Source organism: Heptranchias perlo, chromosome 6 (assembly GCF_035084215.1).
Source record: "Heptranchias perlo isolate sHepPer1 chromosome 6, sHepPer1.hap1, whole genome shotgun sequence".
Taxonomy (NCBI): domain Eukaryota; kingdom Metazoa; phylum Chordata; class Chondrichthyes; order Hexanchiformes; family Hexanchidae; genus Heptranchias; species Heptranchias perlo.
In genome coordinates, this window is record NC_090330.1 from 52,308,858 (window position 1) to 52,323,099 (window position 14,242).

Below are 14,242 nucleotides of genomic sequence, written 5' to 3' on the forward strand. Positions count from 1 at the left end.
AAAGGAAGAATGTACAAGATATGGGGCAGGGGCTGAGAAATGGGGTTACAGTAGATAGTTCTAGTTTAAAAGCTAGCACTGGCATGATAGAAATTACCTCTTTACAAGGTCACTCTCTTACCTGTCTCTAATGTCTTCCTGTTGCTGATTTTCAGACTGTCCTGTTTCTGTCCATCCCATTCTCTTATCTGCTGCTTCTTTCCCATTAACTCGTCTTTTAGCTTCTCTCTCTCTCTCATTAAAAAATAAAGTAACATGAAATGTAGAAAGCACACACTCTCACTCTCTTACCTCTCTTTGTTTCCCTCTGACCCAAGTTCCCCCCCCCCACGCCTCCCTCTGCACCCTCCCATCCCCGCAACATTGTCCTGGAGATTAATTTTTAATTCCTGGAGACTCCAGGGCAATCCTGGAGGGTTGGCAACCCTAGGCATTTAAGTGTTTTCAAATGAAATGCTCATCCCATTTACTGAATTTAATATATAATGCATATAGACATAGATTGCACTGCAAATGCTGAAGAATATACCAAAAAAGTAGAAAAAAAACTTTAGGGGAGCATTTACCAACCCACACACCATTAGGCCCACAAGTCCATGCTGGCTCTATGCAAGAGCAATTCAGCTAGTCCCAGTCCCCCGCCCTATCCCTGTAGCCCTGCAATTTTCTTCCTTTCAAGTACTTAACCATTTCTCTTTTGGAAGCCATAATTGAATCTGCCTCCCCTCCCCCCGGCAGTGCATTCCAGATCCTAACCACCTTTGGTTCTTTTGGCAATCACCTTAACTCTACATCCTCTGGTTCTTGACCCTTCCGTCAATGGGAACAGTTTCTCGCTATCCACTCTGTCTAGATCCTTCATGATTTTGAACACCTCTATCAAATCTCCTCTCAAACTTCTCTGTTCCAACAAGAACAACCCCAGCTTCTCCAGTCTACCCATGTAACTGAAGTCCCTCATCCCTTGAATCATTCTAGTAAATCACTTCTGTACCCTCTCTAAGGACTTCACATCTTTCCTAAAGTGTGGTACCCAGAACTGGACACAATACTCCAGTTGTGGCCGAACCAGTGTTTTATAAAGGTTCATAATCACTTCCTTGCTTTGGTACTCTATGCCTCTATTTATAAAGCCCAGGATCCCCTATGCTTTTTTAACTACTTTCTCAACCTGCCCTGCCACCTTCAATGATTTGTGCACATATACCCCAGATATCTCTGTTCCTGCACCCCTTTTAGAATTGTGCCCTCTAGTTTATATTGCCTCTCCTCGTTCTTCCTACCAAAATGTATCACTTCGCATTTTTCTGCGTTAAATTTCATCCGCCATATGTCCGCCCATGCCACCAGCCTGTCTATATCCTCTTGAAGTCTATCACTATCATCCTTATTGTTCACTACACTTCCAAGTTTTGTGTCATCAGCAAATTTGGAAATTGTGACCTGTACACCCAAGTCCAAGTCATTAATATATATCGAGAAAAGCAGGGTCCTAGTACCAACCCCTGGGGAACACCACTGTACACTTCCCTCCAGTCCAAAAAACAGCCATTCACCACTACCCTCCGTTTCCTGTTACTTAGCTATGCTGCTACTGTCCCTTTCATCCCATGGGCTTCAATCTTGAAGACAAGCCTATCATGCAGCACTTTATCAAACGCTTTTGAAAGTCAACTACACCATATCATTTACCCTCTCTGTTACCACATCAAAAAACTCTATCAGGTTAGTTAAACACGATGTGCCTTTAACAAATCCGTGCTGGCTTTCCCTAACCAATCCATATTCGTCCAAGTGACTGCTAATTCTGTCCTGGATTATCGTTTCTAAAAATTTCCCCACCACTGAGGTTAAAATGACTGGCCTGTAGTTGCTGACAGATTCACGTCACTAACAATGTACAGTTTTCTTACTTGTTACATTAAACACTGCACAGTTCTTCCAGCAGTATAGACCGGTTGAAATATATATTGGAGAAAGCCCTGCCCTCGACAGCCCAAGACTGCTCCCCTTGCAGTGACTGAGCTCTGCCGGCAGGGGTCGCTGCCAGGCGCAGGCGATGGGACTCTTTGCGATTCAAACTTGATTGGTTGAGCTTGTTGGACCAATCCGGATGCGATCTTGCGTTGCCTATGGTTACGGCTTCGGCTTGCGGCTCCAGATAGAAACAAGAGACTTGACTCACGGTGAAGGCGGCCCGGCGCAACCGGCCCGATCCCTGCCAACAGGTAGGTGCGGTGTTGCTCGGCACTGAGATCCTCACAGCCAGTGAAAGGCGTTGTTTCGGTCAACAGTGAAAGGGGGTGAAGATTGACCGTGACCTTCCCGGCAGTGACGACCCACGGACGAGTTCAGAACATTCCTGGTCTTCACTTAATTGAGAACACTTCCATTTTTTTTCCTGGCCCGGTACATTCTTCTAATGCCCTAACTGGGATAGTACTGGCAAGCTTTCCTGTGCTTGCTACTTTTGTTTTTTGTTCCCTTCTCGCAGTCACTACTTTTTACCCCCAACTCTTGCCCAGTTGATACAGAGCAATGATGTTTTGTGTGTTGACTCATTACCTGCCTCAGCTACATTCCAAATCCACTTTGGAAGAATGCATTATAGTGATGACACCCTCTGCCACAGAACCATTATAATAATGTTGTCAATTGGTTCAAAAACTGAAGCTGGAAGAGCAACAAGGTGTTCCAATCTCTGTAGTGGTTGTGGTTTTCAGAAGGGTTTCTATGTGGGTCATCTATGGTTTTTTTTACTCATTCATGGGATGTGGGCGTCACTGGCAAGGCCAGCATTTATTGCCCATCCCTAATTGCCCTTGAGAAGGTGGTGGTTAGCCGCCTTCTTGAACCACTGCAGTCCGTGTGGTGAAGGTTCTCCCACAGTGTGGTTAGATAGGGAGTTCTAGGATTTTGACCCAGCAATGATGAAGGAACGGCAATATATTTCCAAGTCAGGATGGTGTGTGACTTGGAGGGAAACGTGCAGGCGGTGGTGTTCCCATGTGCCTGTTGCCCTTGTCCTTCTAGGTGGTAGAGGTTGTGGGCTTGGGAGGTGCTGTCGAAGAAGCCTTGGCAAGTTGTTGCAATGCATCTTGTAAGTGGTACACACTGCAGCCATGGTGCACCGGTGGTGGAGAGAGTGAATGTTTAAGGTGGTGGATGGGGTGCTAAACAAGCGGGCTGCTTTGTTCTGGATGGGGTCGAACTTCTTGAATGTTGTTGGAGCTGCACTCATCCAGTCAAGTGGAGAGTATTCCATCATACTCCTGACTTGTGCCTTGTAGATGGTGGAAAGGCTTTGGGGAGTCAGGAGGTGAGTCACTCGCCACAGAATACCCAGCCTCTGACCTGCTCTTGTAGCCACAGTATTTATGTGGCTGGTCCAATTAAGTTTCCGGTCAATGGTGACCCCCTGGATGTTGATGGTAGGGGATTCGGCAATTGTAATGCTGTTGAATGTCAAGGGGAGGTGGTTAGGCTCTCTTGATGGAGATGGTCATTGTCTGGCACGAACATTCCTTGCCACTTATCAGCCCAAGCCTGGATGTTGTCCAGGTCTTGCTCCATGCGGGTATGGACTGCTTCATTATCTGAGGGGTTGCGAATGGAGCTGAACACTGTGCAATCATCAGCAAACATCCCCACTTCTGACCTTATGATGGAGGGAAGATCATTGATGAAGCAGCTGAAGATGGTTGGGCCTAGGACACTGTCCCGAGAAACTCCTGCAGCGATGTCCTGGGGCTGAGATGATTGGCCTTCAACAACCACTACCATCTTCCTTTGTGCTCGATATGACTCCAGCCACTGCAGAGTTTTCCCCCTGATTCCCATTGACTTTAATTTTACTAGGGCTCCTTGGTGCCACACTCGGTCAAATGCTGCCTTGATGTCAAGGGCTGTCACTTTCACCTCTCCTCCGGAATTCAGCTGTTTTGTCCATGTTTGGACCAAGGCTGTTATGAGGTCTGGAGCCAAGTGGTCCTGATGGAACCCAAACTGAGCATCGGTGAGCAGGTTATTGGTAAATAAGTGCCACTTGATAGCACTGTCGGCGAGACCTTCCATCACTTTGCTGGTGATTGAGAGTAGACTGATGGGGTGATAATTGGTCTGATTGGATTTGTCCTGCTTTTTGTGGACAGGACATAGCTGGGCAATTTTTCACTTTGTCGATTAGATGCCAGTATTGTAGCTGTACTGGAACAGCTTGGCTAGAGGCATGGCTAGTTCTGGAGCACAAGTCTTCAGCACTACAGCCAGGATGTTGTTGGGGCCCATAGCCTTTGCTGTATCCAGTGCACTCAGCCGTTTCTTGATATCACCTGGAGTGAATCAAATTGGCTGAAAACTGGCTTCTGTATTGGAACCATAGGAGGCTGAGATGGATCATCCATTTGGCACTTCTGGCTGAGGATGGTTGCAAATGCTTCAACCTTGTCTTTTGCACTCACATGCTGGGCTCTGCCATCATTGAGGATGGGATGTTCATGGAGCCTCCACCTCCCTTTAGTTGTTTAATTGTGGCAGAGCTGCAGAGCTTTGATCTGATCCGTTGGGTTGTCCAAAGTGTGCTGCTTCCACTGTTTAGCATGCATGTAGTCCTGTGTTGTAGTCTCACCAGGTTGGCACCTCATTTTTAGGTATGCCTGGTGCTGCTCCTGGCATGCTCTTCTACACTCCTCATTGAACCAGCATTGATCCCCTGGCTTGATGGTAATGGTGGAGTGAGAGGTATGCCGGGCCATGAGGTTACAGATTGTGGTGGAATACAATTCTGCTGCTTATGGCCCACATCGCCTCATGGACGCCCAGTTTTGAGCTGCTAGATCTGTTATGAATCTATCCCATTTAGCATTGGTAGTGTCACATGACACAATGTCCTCAGTGTGAAGGTGGAACTTCATCCCCACAAGGACTGTGCGGTGGTCACTCCTACCAATACTGTCATAGTCAGATGCATCTGCAATAGGTAGATTGGTGAGGACGAGGTCAAGTAGGTTTTTCCCCTCGTGTTGGTTCTCTCACCACCTGCTGCAGGCCCAGTCTGGCAGCTATGTCCTTCAGGACTCGGCCAGCAGTAGTGCTACCGAGCCACTCTTAGTGATTGACATTGAAGTCCCCCACCTTGCTTCCTCCAAGTGGTGCTCAACATGGAGGAGTACTGATCCATCAACTGAGGGAGGGTGGTAGGTGGTAATCAGCAGGAGGTTTCCTTGCCCATGTTTGACCTGATGCCATGAGACCTCATGGGGTCCAGAGTCAATGTTGAGGACTCCCAGGGCCACTCCCTCCTGACTGTATACCACTGTGCCGCCACCTCTGGTGGGTCTGACCTGCCACTGGGACAGGACGTACCCAGGGATGGTGATGGAGGACTCTGGGACGTTGGCTGGAAGGTACGATTCTGTGGGTATGGCTATGTCAGGTTATTGCTTGACTAGTCTGTGGGACAGCTCTCCCAATTTTAGCACAAGTTCCCAGACTTTGCAGGGTCAACGGGGCTTGGTTTGCCTTTGTCGTGTCCGGTGCCTAGTCATCCATCCAGTTTTATCCTTTTTATGTCTTTCTGTAGCGAGATTGTATAACTGAGTGGCTTGCTAGGTCATTTCAGAGGGCAGTTAAGAATCAACCATTTTGCTGTGGGTCTGGAGTCACATATAGGCCAGATCTAGGTAAGGATGGCAGGTTTCCTTCTCTAAAGGACATTAGTGAACCAGATGGGTTTTTACGACAATCCGGTAGATTCATGGTCACCATTACTTATATTAGCTTTTTATTCTTAACTGAGTTTAAATTCCCCAGCTGCTGTGGCAGGATTTGAACTCATGTCTCTGGATTATTAGTCCAAGAACTCTGGATTATTAGTCCAGTAACATAACCTCTATGCTACCAGACCTGTAGCACCTATAGGAGATTTTTTTCTATTGTTGAATGCATGACAAAAGCTATTACAAGGAAGTTGTGATGGTTACACACTTGCCAACAGCTTGGAAAAACTGACCCACACTTTCAAAAAAGCTGACAACTCAAAAATACCTACATCTGAAAAACAGCTCTGAACAAAGACCTATGACCAAACTCACTGCTTCATGGTGACTAAGTAAAATTTTGTTTTTTATTAGTGTTTTGGGATTAAATTCTGTAATTCGATTTGTTTTTCTGTGAAAAATACCCAATGGTCTCATTGACACATGAAAAATTGTTATAATGAGAATCCAGTTGTACATGAACTTATGACTTCAGATGTCAGCTGTGGCTTGGTGTGGGTTCAAGCCTCACTCCAGAAACTTGAGCACATAATCTAGGCTAACACATCAATGCAGTACTGAGGGAGTGCTGTCTTCTGTCAGAGACGTTAAACTGAAGCCTCGTCTGCCCTCTCAGATGGACACAAAGACCTCATGGCATTATTCGAAAAAGAGCAGGTGAATTCTCCCAGTGTCCTGGCCAATATGTATCCCTCAACCAACATCACTAAAAACAGATTATCTGGTCATGGATCTCATTGCTGCTTGTGGAATCTTGTGTGAAAATTGGCTCCCACTTTTTCCTTCAAAAGTATAAAGCGCTTTGGGACGTGATATCGTGAAAGGCTGCATATAAATAAGTCCTTTCCTTTAAGCTGCAGCTTTACCGAATTACCAAGCAGTTGTATTACAGGGGTAAAAAATTTGCAAGTGGATTCAGAATTTTTTTAAAGTGAGAAGTAAGTTCTGTTAATGTAAAATTTATTTCCCATGGGAGTCTGGAGACATATTTCCACAGGCAATTTTGATTTAGTGCATTTTGCAGTGCATTGTGATTCAGCATTTATTCTAGAAGCCTTGAAGTTTCCAGTAGCACAGAAATAATCATTTATACAACTGAAGTTGCTGTGGCTGCTTAATATGTTTTTTTCTTCCTCTTTATGAGTAACTGCTACGATGGTACTTAACTTTCTGTGTATCGGAAATAATGACTCCCATGGTCTTTCCCCTTACCCTTTTATTTTTCAAATATTTATCTACTTCCCTTTTAAAAGCTATAATCGATTCTGCTTCTATTACTGTTTTTGGTAGGACATTCCAGGGGTTAAATTGGGCCATGTAGCACCCGTTTTTTAGGCGCTACGTGGACACCTAAGATTCGAAAATGGGGTCCGAGATGTGCGTGCACACATCTGACGGGAAGTGTGCAGGATGCCGTTTTAGTAAAGGCGTTTGTGTGCGTGCATGCATAACAACCGCCGGCAGCATGCAGGGTAGGGGGATTATGATGCGAATCAGTGTGCAACGCTGATTTGAAGCCACCACAACTCCACGCTCCAGCCAATGTCCTGTCTTAATCTCGCACAACTGAACACCATGTTAAATGGCACGAAGGACCCCCAACCAGCACTATTTAAAGGGATCATAAAGTACTTATAGGTTAGTTGCTGAATTATTTCTTCTGGCTGCTGGTGCAATTGTATGCATTTTTGGAGGATTCCTATATTTGGCTAAAGTTTAAGTGAGTGGTCTGGCTGGTCTTGCAGTACTTTTTGTGTCCTTTAAAATATTGTGCTGAAAAAGTTGCTTCCATACATGGATGGCCTGGTATGGCTTCCTCTGGGAATTGAACATGATTGGGAGAATGAAGAGAGGCCATGCAGAGCAAGACAAGCTGCTAGAAGAGGGAAGAGGAGGAGGGACAGGGCACTCAGCAGGAGGCCATATCCGCAGAGGGCGTTCAGGGTGCAATTCCCTTACCTCAACTTCAGCGACGACCAGTGCACCAGACAACTTTGGTTCACAGAAGATTGAAATTTGTCAACTGCTGCAGCCACAACTGCAGCCTCAAAGCAAGGCAAGGACAGCATTGCCTGTGGCTGTCAAGGTGACCGTGGCTCTTAATTTTTATGCTTCTGGCTCCTTTCAAGCTGCTACTGGAGATGTAAGCAACATCTCGCAGTTTGGCAGTGCACTGCAGTATAAGGGAGGTCACTGAGACTCTCTATACAATGGGAAACACATTCATCTCATTCCCTCTTGCTCGCTTCTCCTGCTTGTCTCTGGCATGAGGTTTTGCTCGGATTGCAGGTTTCCCCGTGGTGCAGGGTGCCATTGACTGCATGCTCCTCATCTGCACTTGGACGTATTCATGAACAGAAAAGGATTCCATTCCCTCAATGTGCAGCTGGTGTGTGACCACAGACCTGCATCATGGAGGTCAATGCCCACTATTGGCAGCCGTCATGATTCGTTCATTCTGCGTTAGTTCTCTGTTCCACCTGTATTTGAACCAGCACGACAAGTCAAAGGCTGGCTCCTGGGCGATAAGGGTTATTCCCTCTGGATATAGCTCATGACTCCGGTCAGGAATCCACGCTCGTGTGCACAGCAGGCCTACAATGAGAGCCATTCTGCCACAAGGAACATCATAGAGCACACCATAGGCACCCTCAAGCAACGCTTCCACTCCCTGGACTGCTCTGGAGGAGCCCTGCAGTACTCAGCTGAGCAGATATCGAGAATTGTGGTAGTATGCTGCACAACCTGGCCATTATGAGGGAACAGCCCTTGCCACCAACTATCAGGCGATAACCTGAGGTGGAAGTGAAGCAGGAGGAGGATAAGGAGGAAGTGAAGGGGGTGGGGGGAGGAGGAGGAGGAAGTGAAGCAGGACAACGTAGAGGAAGGGAGGCTACAACGTAGACAGGCCCTTTCTGGCAGGGTTCTACGTGATCAGATTATTAATGAGCAATTCCAGTAACCTCAACTACACCTTCCCATTCACCAACAGTCCTACACTCCTCACCTTTCATTTCTCACTGACCATCACATCGTTCTCTTTATGATTACACATTGGTTCCTCCCTCAGCTCACCACAGAAATAAAAACCACCACCAAATGCAAATTCAAATCCACATTTATAAATTCACTCATTAAATAATGCATACCAAATGAAACTGTTCACCCTTGTGCATTCCCTTAATATCTGTCTTTCATGTGCCTTTACCTTTCCTAATGTTCCTACTAGGTGCTTCCCTGTAGCTGGAGCACGGGAGGTGGAAGGCTGCTCACCTTCAATTGAGGAGACTGCAGATGGCCTTGGAGGACGACTTCGAGCCGCTCTGGGCCTACAGGGCCCGGCTTCAGACTGCACCATCTCGGCCTGAGCTGCAGTGGGCTGGCTGGCTGACAGGCAACAGCAAAGGCACTGGCGGAATGGCAGGGGTGGGAGCAGGAATGCTGTCATCCTGAGATAGGATAGCAGTTTCCTTTTCCATGGTGCCACTGCCACTCTCCAAGGGTGATGCCTCAGCAATCCTGGTGATCTGTTGGAGAACAGATTGCTGGACTGCTGTAATGCCTTGGAAGCCCCTTTCAACAATGGTACCCAGAGCCATGATGGCAGCAGTCTGAACTTCCAAGGCAGTAGGCAGACCTTTGATGGAAGCTGTGACATTGGTCATCAGACGCTGCATCATGGTGGGTTCCACAGGTGTGCTGAAGGAGGTGACCACCCATTCCATGTTCTGCGCAAAGCCCTGTGCCAAGTTGGAGCTGGACTCCTCCATGCTCCTCAACATTGCATGCAGACTTTCTGGCAAGCTTTCCAGTGAACCAAGCATTTGGTTGTGTACACCCATCAGTCACCATCTGTAGCCTGGCCCATCGAAGTCCTCATCTGAATCCTCTGCAGCAAAACTAGTGTGTGACCTCCAATGAGCTGGCACATGCGGTATCCTTTCCGTCCGCCCTGGCTCCTGTGCACTCGTGCATGGTGTCTCAACACGTGCAGATCCCTCCTCTATCCTATCCTCTAATGTACGAACAGTGTTAGTCTCTGAGCTGGTGGCTGCGAGTGTAAGACTGAGTGACGGTGTCTCTTCACCATCACTGTCATCTTCCTCTGACTGGGAAGGTATCAGCTCTTGAGTATTTGAAACGAAAAGGGGACAAAGGTTGGGTTGTGGTGAGGGGAGAGGAGAAAGTAAGAAGTGCTTCCTTACACCATCTGCAGCTTGTGAGTCAGAAAAGATAGTGGGAAGAGAGAAGGAGTATTAGATATGCGGAGTCCCTCATCATCGATCCCTCCAGTGCTGCCAGTGGCCACGGCCTCAGCGATGCTCCTTTCCATGATGGCCAGCACTGTCTCCTACATGGTGTTTAAAATGTGTAAGCGCGCTAGTCCTCCTCCAGTTGTTTGTTGCTGCCTCCTGTTGTGTGCCACCTTCTCCTGCAAGAAAGAGGTAAGTGTGTCAGTGAGTGTCCTGCAAGTTGTTTGAGTGATGTGGCTGTCATGGTTGAATAGCTGCCAGTGTGTGTGTGAGCTATAAATTGTGGATGTGAGGTTTGCAACAGTGCTAATTGTGTGAGGGTAAGGTAAATCATATGAATTGCAGGGTTGAGTACTGATTGTTGGTAGGTGGATGATGGGGGTATAGTGAATTGAGCAGTGAATGAGGCTGGTGGTGCAGTTGATAAAATATGCCATTTGAAGATTGAACTCACTCACCTTGATAACTCGTGTCAGATCATTGAACTTCTTCCTGTACTGCATCCATGTTCTTGGAGCTGTGCTCCTGGCATTGACCTCCTCTGCTACTTCCTCCCACTGCTTCCTGAGCATATGTCAGGAGGGCCTCCTGCCCCTCTATGGATACAGGATGCCTCTCCTTCTCTCCACCTCTTGCAACAAGGCCTTCAGTGCACATCATAGAACCTTGGTGCACGCTCTCTCGCATGTTCAGCCATTCTTCAATATATAACAGCACAGATTCACTTCACAATTGACCACTTATTCCAACCACAATGCACCTCCCCTTTAAGAGGTGCAGGCTGCCTTTAAGTAGCACTAGCCACTCGTGATGTCGGGGCCCCAACGATGGCTACAACCAAAGATCAACACAGGTAGCGCTGGCTGCACGCGGAAATCATTTAAATCAGCAGGCACTACAAATTTAACGTGCTACCTGCATCGCTATGAACGGACATGGGTTAATCACACACCGCGATCCCCACGCCTGTTTTCAGGGGCTATCTAATTTAACTGACGAGGGATTACAAAGGTTGGAGAACCGTAAAGCCCCTCTTTGATGGGAAGCCATCAAGGCGAACATCAAGAGGTTCTTCAGCCTCAAAGGTGTTCAGAAGGCGAGAGAGAGGCAGAGGGAAACGTCCCGACTCCAGAAAAGCATGCAGAATCTTCTCCTGCTGCAGTCGATGGGGATCGATGTCGGGGAGGAACTCAGAGAGGTGAAGGACCAGCAAGCCTCGCTCTTCACCTCCGAGGCCTCCAAGATCATCTTCTGGTCCAGAGTCCACTCCGTGGAGCAGGACGAGACTTGCTCGCGCTTCTTCTTCCAAAAGGTGCACAGAGAGAACTCAGCAGCCTGAAGGAAGAGGACAGCTCGGTCACGTCCTCGCAGCCCGACATACTGAGGATCTGCAAATCCTTTTATGCCGGACTGTACGACGCGAAGCCCACAGACAGCGCGGCCTCCCAGTCCTTCTTGTTGTCTATCACGGAGGTTCTAGACGACAGCAAGCGGGAGAGTCTGGATCACCCGCTAACTCTGGACGAACTGACAAAGGCCGTCCGTTCCTTCAAGAAGAGTAAGACTCCCGGAAGCGACGGCTTACCGGTGGATTTGTACTCGGCTCTGTGGGACTGGATAGACCCAGACCTGCTGGAAGTGGTCCATGAGGAAAGGCATCATCACCCTCATCTATAAGCGGAAGGGGGAGAGGGAAGAAATCAAAAATTGGCGACCCATCTCACTACTTAACGTGGACTACAAAATTCTGTCCAAGGTCATCGCCAATTGGGTCAAGTCAGCCCTGGAGGTGGTGATCCACCCCGATCAGACCTGCGCCGTACCCGGCAGGAAGATCTCTGATAGCTTGGCGCTACTCAAGGATACGATCGCCTACGTACAGGACAGGGGGGTGAACACCTGCCTGATCAGCCTGGACCAGGAGAAGGCCTTTGACAGACTACCCCACACGTGCATGATGGACGTGCTCTCCAAAATGGGGTTTGGGGAGGGAATCCGCAATTGGATCCAACTGCTCTACACAGACATCAGTAGCGCAGTTTCAATCAACAGGTGGGAATCAGAAAGCTTTCCGATCAAATCTGGAGTCAGGCAGGGCTGTCCTCTCTCCTCTGTCTTGTTCGTGTGTTGCATCGAGCCCTTTGCCGAGTCCAGCAGGAGGGATGCGGGCATAAGAGGGGTGACGATCACTGGCAGAGGAGGCACTCAGGTCAAGGCCTCCCTGTACATGGACGACGTCGCCGTCTTTTGCTCGGATCAGCTGTCGGTCCTCAGATTGATGAGCATCTGCGACCAGTTCGAACTGGCCTCGGGGACCAGGGTAAATCGTAGCAAGAGCGAGGCCATGTTCTTTGGGAACTGGACCGACCGATCCTTTGTCCCCTTCACCATCAGGTCGGATTACCTGAAGGTGCTGGGGATCTGGTTCGGGGGGCCGGGGTGTGCACCAAAAACTGGGAGGAGCGTATTTCCAAGGTTAAGCAGAAACTGGGACTGTGGGATCAACGATCGTGGGCAAGAGCCTGGTCATCAGGTGCGAGGTGCTCTCGGTGTTGCTGTACGTGGCGCAGGTCTGGCCCATACCTCGCTCGTGCGCCGCGACAGTCACCCGAGCCATCTTCCGCTTTGTCTGGAGATCAAAAATGGACCGTGTCCGCAGGGTCACGATGTACAAATCTCCAGAGAAAGGGGGGAAAGGCGTGCCCAATGTGGCCCTCATCCTGATGGTCACCTTTGTGTGCGGCTGCATCAAGCTGTGCATGGACCCTCAGTACGCAAACACAAAGTGTCACTACGTGCTGAGGTTCTACCTGTCCCCGGTGTTGAGAAGGATGGGCCTGGCCACGCTGCCACGGAACACTCCGTCCAGTTGGACCGTTCCGCCCCACCTGTCCTTCGTGGAAAAGTTTGTGCAGATAAACACCTTTGACCACAAAGCGATCAGCAAGTGGTCCGAACGTAACGTCCTCGAGACCCTGAGGGAAAAGGAGATGGTGGATCCTGTCGGTTGGTTCCCCGAGCAGACTGTCAATGTCATTTGGCAGAACGCCTCATCGCCAGAGCTTTCAAACAAGCACCAAGACCTAGCTTGGCTGGTGGTGAGAAGGGCCCTTCCCGTCAGATCCTTCATGCACTCCTGGACTCTGAGCGCCACCGCACGCTGTCCCCGAGGAGGCTGCGGTGGAGATGAGACCGTCAGCCAGCTCCTTCTGGAATGTGCCTTTGCAAAGAAGGTCTGGAGAGAGATGCAGTGGTATCTGTCCAGGTTCGTCCCGAGCAGTTCCGTAACACAGGATTCTGTGCTCTATGGGCTGTTCCTGGGGACACACACTGAGACGGACATCAACTGCTGCTGGAAGACCATCAACTCGGTGAAAGACGCCCTTTGGTCTGCCCGAAACTTGCTGGTCTTCCAGTGCAAGGAGCTGTCCTCGACTGAGTGTTGCAGATTGGCACATTCCAAGGTCCAGGACTACGTGCTGAGGGACGCACTGAGGATGGGTGCAGCCGCCGCAAAGGCTCTGTGGGGAAAGGCAACCGTTTAGAGCCTTCCCGCCATTCTATACCGAGGGGCTGCAATCAGGGAAAAACCCCCTCGGGCAGAATGTAAAATTCAAATTGATGTAATGTACCCGTAATAAATCTGTAATGTATCTGTAATGAATCACCTGTATTGATTGTGATGCAATGAGGCACCCTAGAGTGTCATGAACTGTAATTATGTCCAATGTGTTTCATTGAACTGTACTTGATGTAACCTGCAAATTGCGTAATCTATATCGTGTACGTTTGGAATGTAATATGACAACTGTATTGTATGTACTGCTGCAAATTTTATGAATAAATTATATTTTTGGAAAAAAATGTTTTAACCCCCCCCTGGTATCCTAACAACACTGTATTAAAAAATTATCCTAACCTCTCTCTCTCTCTCTTCATTTAGTGATTATCTTAAGTTATGTTCTCTAATTACCAACACACTGACCAGTGGAAATAGTTTTTCCTGATTTATCTTATCAAATCCTCTCTTTTTGAACATCTCTATCAGACTGTCTCTTAACCTTCTTTGTTCTAATGAAAAGAGCCTCAGTTTCTCAGAACTGAAGCCTCTCATTCCCTGGTATCCTCTTAGTGAAGCTCTTCCGCAGCTTCTCCATCCATGACCTTGATATCTTTAGATTAATCAGAGAACTTTGGTTATGCCTGTATACT

At 48.2% G+C, this 14,242-nt stretch overlaps 1 protein-coding gene across 1 annotated transcript in view; it reads left to right on the plus strand.

Moving 5' to 3' along the window:
- The first annotated feature begins 2,147 nt into the window (after nt 1-2,147).
- Nucleotides 2,148-14,242, plus strand: part of ccdc83 (coiled-coil domain containing 83) — a 62,516-nt gene continuing 50,421 nt past the window's right edge. Inside the window, exon 1 of the mRNA XM_067985452.1 lies at nt 2,148-2,228. The gene's annotated coding sequence lies outside the window, so the exon portion shown is untranslated. The remainder of the gene's footprint in view (nt 2,229-14,242) is intronic.